At 38.6% G+C, this 11,504-nt stretch overlaps 1 protein-coding gene across 2 annotated transcripts in view; it reads right to left on the reverse strand.

Moving 5' to 3' along the window:
* LOC123381008 overlaps positions 1-11,504 on the reverse strand; it is a 789,636-nt gene that overhangs the window by 441,882 nt on the left and 336,250 nt on the right. The gene's annotated exons all lie outside the window — the stretch shown is intronic.

Below are 11,504 nucleotides of genomic sequence, written 5' to 3' on the forward strand. Positions count from 1 at the left end.
AGATTCTACTGCCTCAGTTTTATTCACTGAGTAAATGAAGGGATAAATTAATGTTAAGCATAATCCTCTCCCTCATAAAAGGTTAGTTATGCCATGACTGTTTAAATTGTACCTGCCCCTCCAAGCCAGGCTATCATACTACTTTTACAGCACAACTCAATTAGTGAAAGCAAGCCAAATGATAAAACAGGTTTCTGAGATTTTATCTCTGTAGCTTTTCTTACATGCAGGGCTCGGCCCCCAAATCCTGGCTTTCGTTAACAACTCTAAACCTTTTCTCTGAACCAGTACCGTCTTATCAGGCCTCTATACATCCTGCTTACTGGAACCTCAATGTTCACACATAATTTTTCAGCTTTATTTTCTCTTTCCATTTTTGCTGTCTATAATAATTGAGTATAAATCAAGTCTAACTCAGGGCAGCACAGAAGTTCACCCACCCCCTAGTCAAGCATCCACCTTCCCCTCTGCCTCCCCTCCTGGTGGAGCCAGACCCATAGAAAATGAACGTTTGCTTCCCTGGAACCTAGAAAACAAAACAAAGTGGGAAAATAAGAACTCACTTTTCTCCTATTCCCTAAACAAGGGCACGCTTTGTTTCTAGGTGTTTACTTACAAAAACTGGACAATAAAACTATTAGAGGCAATATTAGCATCTGTGGTAAAGGAGGCAGAGAAGCTAGATTTGTACTCGAGGAGTCACTCTTCTAGCAGTGTTTGCTGGGAGGGGAGTCCTGTTATCAGCCTGAACAGGAGCCTACCACTCAGGGGTTCTGGAAAGCTGAGCCTTACCCAATCCCCACAATATAGTGGGGGCCAGAAGCATAGAGAAAAAATCAGAAATCAAACACCAAATACTTCAAAAGCAACGCATGAATAAAAAACGTCATCATGGGCACAGGTTCATTAAAATGCTAAGGGATAGGTAGTGAAAAAAGGACCAAGGGTAAGAAGGAAAGGCAATACTTAGTCCTATGCCACGTGTTGAGCACTTTTACATACAATACTTCATATAATCTCCATAAGAATTTTTGTGAAACTTATATTTTTTTTTTTAATTTTTTTTTCAATGTTTATTTATTTTTGGGACAGAGAGAGACAGAGCATGAACGGGGGAGGGGCAGAGAGAGAGGGAGACACAGAATCGTAAACAGGCTCCAGGCTCTGAGCCGTCAGCCCAGAGCCTGACGTGGGGCTCGAACTCAGGGACCGCGAGATCGTGACCTGGCTGAAGTCGGACGCTTAACCGACTGCGCCACCCAGGCGCCCCAGAAACTTATATTATTAAAGCCCATCTTGAGAGGGAACAAATCCCCAAGAATCTTAGAAATGAACCAACATAAATAAAATCACCCACATGATAACCACAGAGACGGGATTAGAACTCACAGTTCTCTGACACCAGGAGATCCACACTGCACTTTCTGTAGCTTTACCATTAGAGCAGAAGAACAACGTTGCTACTTTACATGAGGAACTTCCATTTTCCTTTACTCTTTTTTCTCTAATCTGATGAGACACTAAATTATTTGACCCACTGGAAGACCCTAAGGGAGGGGGAACATAAATTACTACTTACTGTTCATAACTATATACCTCACAACAGAATCAAATTAAACCAAAGTGAAAACATTGTAGGCTAAATATTAAATGATCTTCTGGGTTCATCTCCATGTACTGTCCAACAGCCTATACTAAAACTGATTTGCCAGTATGATCTGTCCTTTGTCCTTCCAGAACAAAATCATCACTAGCTCTCTGCGCATCTATTAACAACTGCTTTTAATGATGTTTTAATATGGTGCTCCTGCCTGAAACACATCTTTCTAAAATTATAAGACCTTAGAATTGTAGTAAAGTTGGGAATTCTCCCATCCTCAGGAAGGCAAGTATCCCACCTCATATGCCAACTTCCACGGATGGAAATGGCTTCAGGAACACTGTTGAGGAGTATGATAAGGACAGCTCACAGCTCCAGAGATGTGGTATGCCTTGGAAAATGGAGGATGCCATCAAGGAGTAGGAGATATTTGCCAACCTTCAACTGGCCTGATATTCCAAAACTAGAGAGGGTTCCTCATGATAAAATATAAGTATTATTTCATACACACTACCTATTTTCATCCTCCTAAGCTCTCAATGGTTTTGGTGTCACTGTTATTGCCATTTTATAATAAAGTTAAGAAAACTTTTTTTATAAAAAAGTTAAGAGCCCCAGGAAGGTTAAAGCTTTGTCCAAATTCTTTTCTAATATTGAACTAATTTGTGACAAGTCAAGTGTGGTGGATCAAAGCCACACTTCTTCCTGGAAATGACTCATTATCTCAGATTTTATTTGAGCTGTGAGTGTGGATGGGAATGTATGCATCGTGTGTGTGTGTGTGCGCGCGCACGCGCACACACATGAATGTATGAGTGTGTTTCCCCTTAGAGGACTCACTTGTGGATCCCACCTGTACAATCACATACTGGATCCACCTACCTCTAGGCTAATCTACACCATGTGCAGACTCCCATTCAAACCGCATCTCTGACGCTTCCTTAGCTATATCGTGATGATCCCCATAGACAGGATAAATATACACACGCAACTAGTTAAGATCTTTGGTGGCACTGCTTTAGAAATGTTAAGTATGCTCTTTGAGCTTACAGTGTTGACATATTTATACATTTTTTTTCTTGGCCCTGACTTTTTTCTTCTACTTTGACTTCATTTAGTCTTTGATACACGTATACATACACATATATATGGTGCTACAATATGTGAGATATTATTCTAGGCAGGAATACGAAGTGAACAAAACAGCTAAAAATCCCTGCCCTTGTAGAGCTTACTTTCCTACAGCGGAAGTCAGAGAAGAAACAAAGTAATAAATCCTCTGGTGCGTCAGGAGCTGAGAAGCACTGTGGAAAGTAGAGCAGCAGGGGGAGATTTAAAGAGATGTGGGTGGGGATGCAAGTGTTACTTTTAATCAGGACCGCCAGGGCAGGCCTCTTTAAGAAGATAAAACCTGAGCAAATACTAAAAGGAAGAAACGGAAATAGCATGAAGACGTCTGAGGAAGAGGAAACAACCAGCACAAAGACCCTAAGGCACAGGCATGCTTGACACACATAAGACACAGCAGGAAAATAGATTCATGTAGCTGGAGTAGGGTCTAAAGGGGAAAATAACAGAAGGCAAGGTCAGGGGGTTTGAAGGCTGTAAATCATGCAGGGTTATTCAAAGGACTTTGTCATGTACTCTGAGCAAGACAAGGAAATACTGGAAGAATCTGAGTAAGGGAATGACTTCATATGACCTGCTTTTTACAACTCAAGATGCTGTGTTTAGAATAGATGGTGTAATGGCGGTAAGGTTTCGGAAGCACGAAGTCAGTTTGAACACTACTGCAGACATTCAGATTACAGGTTATGTTGACTTGGGTTAAGACAATACCAGAAGAGGTGGTAATGTGTTGTCGCATGCCGAATTCATTCTGAATAGAAATCCAGTAAGATTTCCTGACACTTCAGATGGAGGGGGTAAATGAAGGATAGCAGTCAAGGAAGATTTCTAAGTTTGGCCTAAACAACATGAAGGAATTAGTTTCCAATAATTGAGATGGGGGAAGTCTGCAGACTAAGCAAATTTAGGGAAGGCGAGCAGGATTCCAAATTTCTGCTTAGGCATATTAAAGTTGAGAAGCCTATTAGATTTCTAAGTGGAAACTTTGGTTGGACTTGAATGGAAAATCTAGATGAAGTAAAGGCTGAAAGTATAGCTCTGGAATTTATCAGAATACAGATGCTATATAAGCTCTGTGGATTACACCAAAAGAGAGGTTTCAAAGAGAAGACCATCATTCCCTGGGAAACTCCAACATCCAGAATTTGGATAAAGGGGGTGAAATGTGAACAAAGAAGACAGAAGAACAACAAAATAGCGTGCTACATCACAAAAGTCAAGCAAGAACCTGGCTTGTAGAAGAAGATTTTGTGTTTTGCAGTACTGACAAGTTGAGGGATTTGAGGAGGAAGACTGCATTTGGCAACATGCAGCTCATAGGTCACTCTGAAGACAGGAGGTTTAGGTGGAGTTTAGGTTTAGTGGAGTCGTATGAATATGAACCAGATAGGATTAAGGGGAAGATAGGGAGATGAAGAAATGTCACCTTCAATGGAAAATTCTCTGCGGGCAAAATAAGATAAAGGTGAGGATTGTAAACTGTGAAGTCAGTGTACTGTACCTGATTTCAAATCATGGCTCTGTCACTTGTCACTTCGAAAAGCTGGGGACATTATTTTGCCTGCTAAGCCTAAGTTTCCTCATCTGGAAAAAGTTCAGCTATTAGTAGTACCTATTTCATTCATGTTCTGTGGAAATTAAACAAATATATGTGAACTATTTAGCAAAGTACCCTGCATATACTAGCTTTCAATAAATGTTAGCTATTACGACTATTTCTATTATAATCATTAAGAGTTTTACATTGAGGCATTTTACTGTGAAGGGGAACGCTGAAGTGGGAATTAAAGCTACATTTAAGTAGCTTTAAATGTAGTTCTAGTTCTTGCTACAAATATGCATACAAAATAGCATGCAAACATCACGTCCCACAAACATTACTTGAGATAGGAATAAAAATACCCATGGTGCACATATTCTGTAAACTTACAATTGCTTTCCTTTTTAAGATTTGAATATAACAGCACTTGTGATGTCCCTGGAAACATCATTAAACAAGATTCACCTGTATAACCATTCAGATCAAAGAACATAGTTCTTTGGAGAGAGCTTTCAGAAGCACAGAGCTTAGGTCTTTATAAGCTACTAAACTGTCAGATAATTCGAAATGTCATTGACACATCATTCCTTAAAATAAGTATATGATGTTTGCCTGGAAACTATTTCCCTGTACCTACCTTTCTTTGGGTTCATGATGTTTCTGATCCAGAATTTTACATGAGGGTCAACTATCATTTATTTCTCTACTATGAGAGAGTCTAAAATGTCAGTAACTTTAACAAAAAACAACACAATGAACTGATCCCCAGAGCCACGCAATACAAAAACTGGATTGCAATCCAGGGACTGAGCCACTTCATTGCCAAAACGAACATACAAACAAACAAACCTGAGGAAATGTCTAATTTAAAAACTGAAGTTAAAAAAAAATCAGATTTTCCTTACTTCAAAGCCAGATTTCACCACATTTTATTTCCTGCCCCAGGCAACAGTATCTACACAGTCTTTAGGCCATTAGGTACCACTGTAACACTGAACTCATTAACTCAGTGATTCCAAAAGATATTCAGGGCGTAGAGTTGTTCAGATTCTGGATACTGTGAATGAGGGGAAGATGGATTTAGTGATGACATCCATAAGAAGGGGATGCAGGAGAATGACCAAAATTGAGGAACAAAATCATGAGTTTGGTTTGCAACATAATCAATTTGAGACTCTTGTTAGATCTCTAAGATGTCAAGAAAGTATTTGGTTACAAGAATAAGCTGTTCAAAGAACAAGTGTGGGCTAGTGATAAAAGCTGGGGAATAACAGCATGTAATTTACCACTTGCTGCCTTAAATCCAGGAGAAACGAAGCAGAATGACAAGAGATTAGACTAAGACTCTAAGCCTAAGACTAGAGCCTGAAGAGCTCTCACATTCAAAACTCAAGTAGGGTAGGCTGAGCTGGTTAAAGTATCTGGGGAGAGCCTAGAGTAATACAAGAAAGACAAGAGAGTGATTTTTCAAACAAGTGTCAAGAAATGGATCATATTCAATTTGTGGAATTCCTTGAATGATTAAGTAAAACAAAAACGGAAACCCACTGGAATTGGCTCATGCAGGTCACTGCTGATCTCAAAGGAGAACTTTGATGAAATACAGGCATAGGTCAAACTAGAAAGTGTTAAGTGTGAGGGGAAATTGAGAAAACCCATACCTCCCTCTTCTGATAAATTGGAGAATGAATATAAGGAGAAAAATATCCTTTTCAGCAAGATTGTTGTTGGTAAAAGGAATCACTACTACTTTCTGTACGTGGATTTTGTATCCTGCGACCTTACCAAAAGGAAATCAAGGAGACAATACAATAGCTTCAAAAAAGGAAGAAAATATTTAGGAACATAAATAGGGATAAACTTAACCAAGAAGGTGAAAAGTCTGTATACTGAAAACTATAGGACACTGACAAAAGAAATTGAAGAAGACACAAATAAATGGAAAGATATCCTATTTTCATAAACTGAAAGAATTAACTGTTAAAATGTTCATACTACTCAAAGTGATCTATGGAATCAACGCAATCTTTGTTAAAATTCCAATGGCATTTTTCATAGAAAGAAAAAAACAATCCTAAAATTTACATAAACCATTAAAAAAAAAAAAAACCTCTGAATAACCAAAGCAATCTGAGAAAGAACAAAGCTGAAGGCAACAAACTTTCTGATTTCCAATGATATTACAAAGTGATAGTAATTAAGCAGTATGGTACTGGCACAAAAACAGACATGTTCACTAGAGGAATAAAAAAGCCCAGAAATAAGGCCAAGCATATATGCTCAAACAATATTCCACAAGGACTCCAAGAATACACAATGAAAAAAAGAATGGTCTACTCAATAAATGTTGTTGGCAAGGGCACCTGGGTGGCTCAGTCAGTTAAGCATCCGACTTAGGCTCAGGTCATGATCTCATGGCTCGTGAGCTGGAGCCCCACATCAGCTTCTGTGCTGAGCGCTCAGAGCCTGGAGCCTGCTTTGGATTTTGTGTCTCCCTCTCTCTCCACCCCTCCCCTGCTCACACTCTCTCTCACCAAAATAAACAAACATTAAAAAAAATTTTTTTAATGGTGTGGGAAAACTAGATATCCACATTCAAAAGATTAATATTGGACCATATGTTGCACCATAAATAAAAACCAACTCAAAATGGATTGAAGGCTTAAAAATAAGACCTAAAGCCATAACACTTCTGGAATAAAACCTAAGGAAAAACATTCCTTGGTATTCGTTTTGGCAATGATTTTTTTGAATATGACACACAAAGCATAGACATCTAAAGCAAAAATAAATGTGGTACTACACCACACTAAAAAGCTTCTTCATAGCAAAGAAAAGTATCAACAAAATGCAAAGGCAATCTATGGAAAGGGAGAAAAGATTTGCAAACCATGTAACTGATAAAGGGGTTAATAACAAAAGTAGGTTAGGAAACCAAACAACTTGATGGCAAAAATCCCCAAATAGCCGGATTGAAAAATGGGCAAATTGCCTAAATAGGCATTTTTCCAAAAAAGACATACAAATGGCTAACAGGCATACGAAAAGGTGCTCAACATCACTAATGGTCAAGGAAATACAAATCAAAACCACAGTAAGATACACCTCACATCTTTTAAGATAGCTGTTATCAAAAAGACAACATACAACAAGGGTTGGCGAAGATATGGAGAAAAGAGAATCCTTGTGTACTGTTTGGTGGGAATGTAAATTGATATAGTCATTATGGAGATTTTTTGAAAAGTTAAAACTAGAGCTACCATATGATCTAGCAATTCCACTTCCAGGTTTTTAACTAAAGGAAATGAAATCAGTACCTTGAATAGATGTCTGTGTTGCCATGTTCACTGGAGCATTTCAGCATTATTCACAATAGCCAAGACATGGAAACAACCTAAGTGTCCATCCACTGATGATGATTTGATATTCATCAGTGGATGGACACACACATATATATAATATGTACATGTATACATATAACTCTTTTTCTTAAATGATTATTTTAAGAGAGAGCACACACGCACAAGTGGGGGAAAGGCAGAGAGAGAAGGGAACAGAGGATCTAAAGCAGGCTCCCATGCTGATAGCAAAGAGCCCGATGTATGACTCAAACTCAAGAACCACGAGATGACCTGAACCAAAGTCCGATGCTTAACAAACTGAGCCACCCAGACACCCTATATATCACCCTTTAATAAAGGAGGAGAGCCTGTCATTTGTGACATTACAGATAAACATGGAAGACATTATGCTGAACAAAATAAGCCAGGCACAGGAAGAAAACTACTATATGGTCTCATATGTGGAACCTAAAAAAGTCAAATTATAGAAACAGAGAGTAGAACACCTCAGGAGTGGGGAGGTGGGGGAAATGAGATGTTGGCCAAAGGGTACAAAGTTGCATCTATGTAGGATTTAAAAGCCCTAGAGATCTAGTATACGCCACATAACTATAATTAATAATATTTTATCTTATGCTGGAAACTTTCTAAGACAGTAGATGTCAGGGGCTCTGGACACACCAAAAAAAAAAAAAAAAAGTAACTATGTGAGGTGAGAGACGGATATGTTAATTAGCTTAACTGTAATAATAATTTCACTATTTATACCAAAAAATCATGTTGTGTTATTTGTCAACTGAAGTTCAATAAAGCTGAAAAAAATTTTAAGCCCCCAAAACATCATGTTAAAGAACCTATAAGACAATTTTTATTTTTAAAAATAAGGGGAAAGGTAGAACACAGCTAAAGTAGGGAGTGGACTCTAGATACTTTGCTTTGGCTTGGTTTTATATTGCCATCTGCCATGATATAACAGAGTGTAGATACAAAAAGGATGACATGGGATAATATAGGTGAAGTTTCCTGAGAAGGGAGGGAGCAGGGACTTGGAAACAAGATGCCCGATGGAGTAGCCATAAATAGAAGGATGGCTATCTCCTCAGAGAGAGAGGGAGAGAGAATTGGTGCATATAGAGGTTGGTTTTACAGGTCTATGGCTTAAAATTGAGGAAGGTTCCATCAATGGCTTCAGTCTCCCATCTGAGAATTAGGAAGAAGTTAGGAGGATCAGAATTTTGAGGAATGTGAAGCCCGGAAACAACCTTGGGAGAAGGAATTAAGTGGAAAGCAATGGTCATGAATGGAGTGATTCTAATTTTCATCAATTGCCTAGAAAAAGGAAGATAACTAGAAAGTTGTGTTTATTTAGAGTAGATGGTTTACTAGCATAAGACGGGAAGGCCAAGATACAAGCATTGAGGACATTAGGACAAGAAAGCATTGGCAGGGAAACAAAAACAGATTTTAGTAAGGAACCAAAGAAGACAGGTCAAGATTCATGACTTACTCCTTATTGTATCACCAGCAACCATCACATCCATAGTGTATGGTTAAGGACTTACAAATGGTCTGTTGAAAACAACAACCACAAAACAACACTGTAGGGCAACTCCTCCTCTCTTGAAAACAGCTGTAAACTCCAGGGAAGGTAGAGTGTCAAAACAAGATGATGAGTAAATTTACTTCCAAAAACTTTGGAAACTCTGCTTGGACAATCAGTATCCATTGATTTTAACATTATAACCCACGCCCGTTAAACAAACTTGGATTGTAAATGTAAAAGCTATTCTATACAAATATACTTGTGGAAATAATTTAGGAAAACATTGTACTAGAAACCTTAAGTCAAGGAAGAATGATTATAAACTATTAGAGCCATGTTAAAATTATTAGTTTGCATTCCTTCCCAATTTCTTAATGCTTAATATCTTTATAAGTGGTTGTTTAGTCACGTAGTCACTGTGATTTCAGATTCCAAAACACTGAGAGCACCTGGGTGACTCAGTCACTTAAGCTTCTGACTCTGGATTTCAGCTCAGGCTCAAGTCATGATTTCCTTGTTCAGAAAGTGGAGCCCCACCTCAGGCTCCATGCTGACAGAAGGAGCCTAGTTGGGATTTGCTCTCCCTCTCTAGTTCTCCCCAAATCGTGCTCGCTCTCTCTCTCAAAATAACCATAAAAAGAAAAATCCAAAACACCAGATTGGGCTTTCTTCATGAGATAAATGTAAACATTTTAAATACAGAGCTGCTAATGGTAAATTATGTGGATCCTGAGAAACTTACCAGAAGACCATGGGGGAGGGGAAGAAAAAAAACAAGGCTAGAGAGGGAGGGAGCCAAAACATAAGAGACTCTTAAAAACTGAGAACAAACTGAGGGTTGATGGGGGGTGGGAGGGAGAGGAGGGTACCTTTTGGGATGAGCACTGGGTGTTGTATGGAAACCAATTTGATAATAAATTTCATATTTATAAATCAATCAATCTCAGGTATTTTCACATGTCTGCTGTGTCTTCAAATGTATTCTATGATGACTCCCCCTCCCCAGATTAAAAACAAAAACAAAAAAAAAGTCCAAATAATTTGGCTCGACATTCATGCCTTCCTCAAGTTGATCCCAGCCAAACTTTCTTACCTTGTCACTTTTCCCACCCTCCTTGCCCTCTACTGCATTCTTTCCTTTCAGCAGCTTCAGAACCCTGGGATTTCTGACTCCCCCCCACCAATTCCTACTTGGCTCCCACGCCTGGGATACTCCCTGCCATTCTCTACCTGTTGAAATTTAGTTCATCCTAAAGAGCGAGTTGTTGCCAGCTCAGGGATGTCTTTTCACATGTCCATGCCCCTCTCCCCATAAAAAGGCATTCCTCTTCCTTAGCGATTCTCTAGTGTTCTCTCTTAACATATTGGACCTCCCTACAGTACTTTACCAGGATTTGCAAAAACAAAAAACAATAACAAAAAATAATTCTATAATAATCATTATTTGGCAAATTGGCATGAAAACAGCATTTTGTAGTGAATTCCAAAGAGAAAACAAAAACAAATGATTTGAAGAGGAAAATTAAATTTTGTTTCCTTAAACTGAAAGATCTGTCTTTCCTGATGGCTAGGAAAAAACTGGAAGATGCTTTGCATCTTTTCTATTCTAAATTTAAAAACAGCCATTGCTAAAGGTATTAAAGAGAAGGAACCCAGGATTGCTGAGATGACTTTGTGTATTATAACCACAGTATCTTTGAAATGTAACAATTGGATTCTAGGATTCAAATACACTCTTCCTACAGCATAGCAGCAAAGGTCCAAAAGAATGCATTATTGCTGGAATATCCCAAATGTAACTGGGAACTTGTAATTCATGGGCACTTTCACATCATTGTTCTTATTTGTAAAACTATTTTTACTGAAATACACCAAGCATATAGAAAATGGCACACATTATACTTACATACCTAGAAGAGTTTTTTTTTTAATGCTCATTACCATGCAGATCAAGATCTAGATATCTGGATCACCCATCCAACTCAAGATATATGAGTGCCCCTAAAGTCCTTTTTGTGCTTTTTCCTTGCTACTGATGTTCCCAAAGATAACCACTACTTTGGGGGGTTGGGAGGTTGAGCTTTGTATAATTTTTTGAGTTGCATACAATGTTGCATTAGTTTCACATGTACAACATAGTAGTTCAACTTCTCTATACGTTATGCTGTGCTCACCTCAAGTGTAGCTACCACCTGTCATCATACAACGCTAGTACAGTATCATTGACTACATTACCTATGGGTCTTTCATTCCCATGAGTTATTTATTCCATAACTGGAAGCTTGTCTCTCTCCCCTTTCCCCATTTTGCCCACCACTCCCCTTCACTCTGGCAACCATCAGTTTGTTCTCT

This window comes from Felis catus, chromosome D2 (genome assembly GCF_018350175.1).
Source record: "Felis catus isolate Fca126 chromosome D2, F.catus_Fca126_mat1.0, whole genome shotgun sequence".
In the NCBI taxonomy this organism is placed as follows: domain Eukaryota; kingdom Metazoa; phylum Chordata; class Mammalia; order Carnivora; family Felidae; genus Felis; species Felis catus.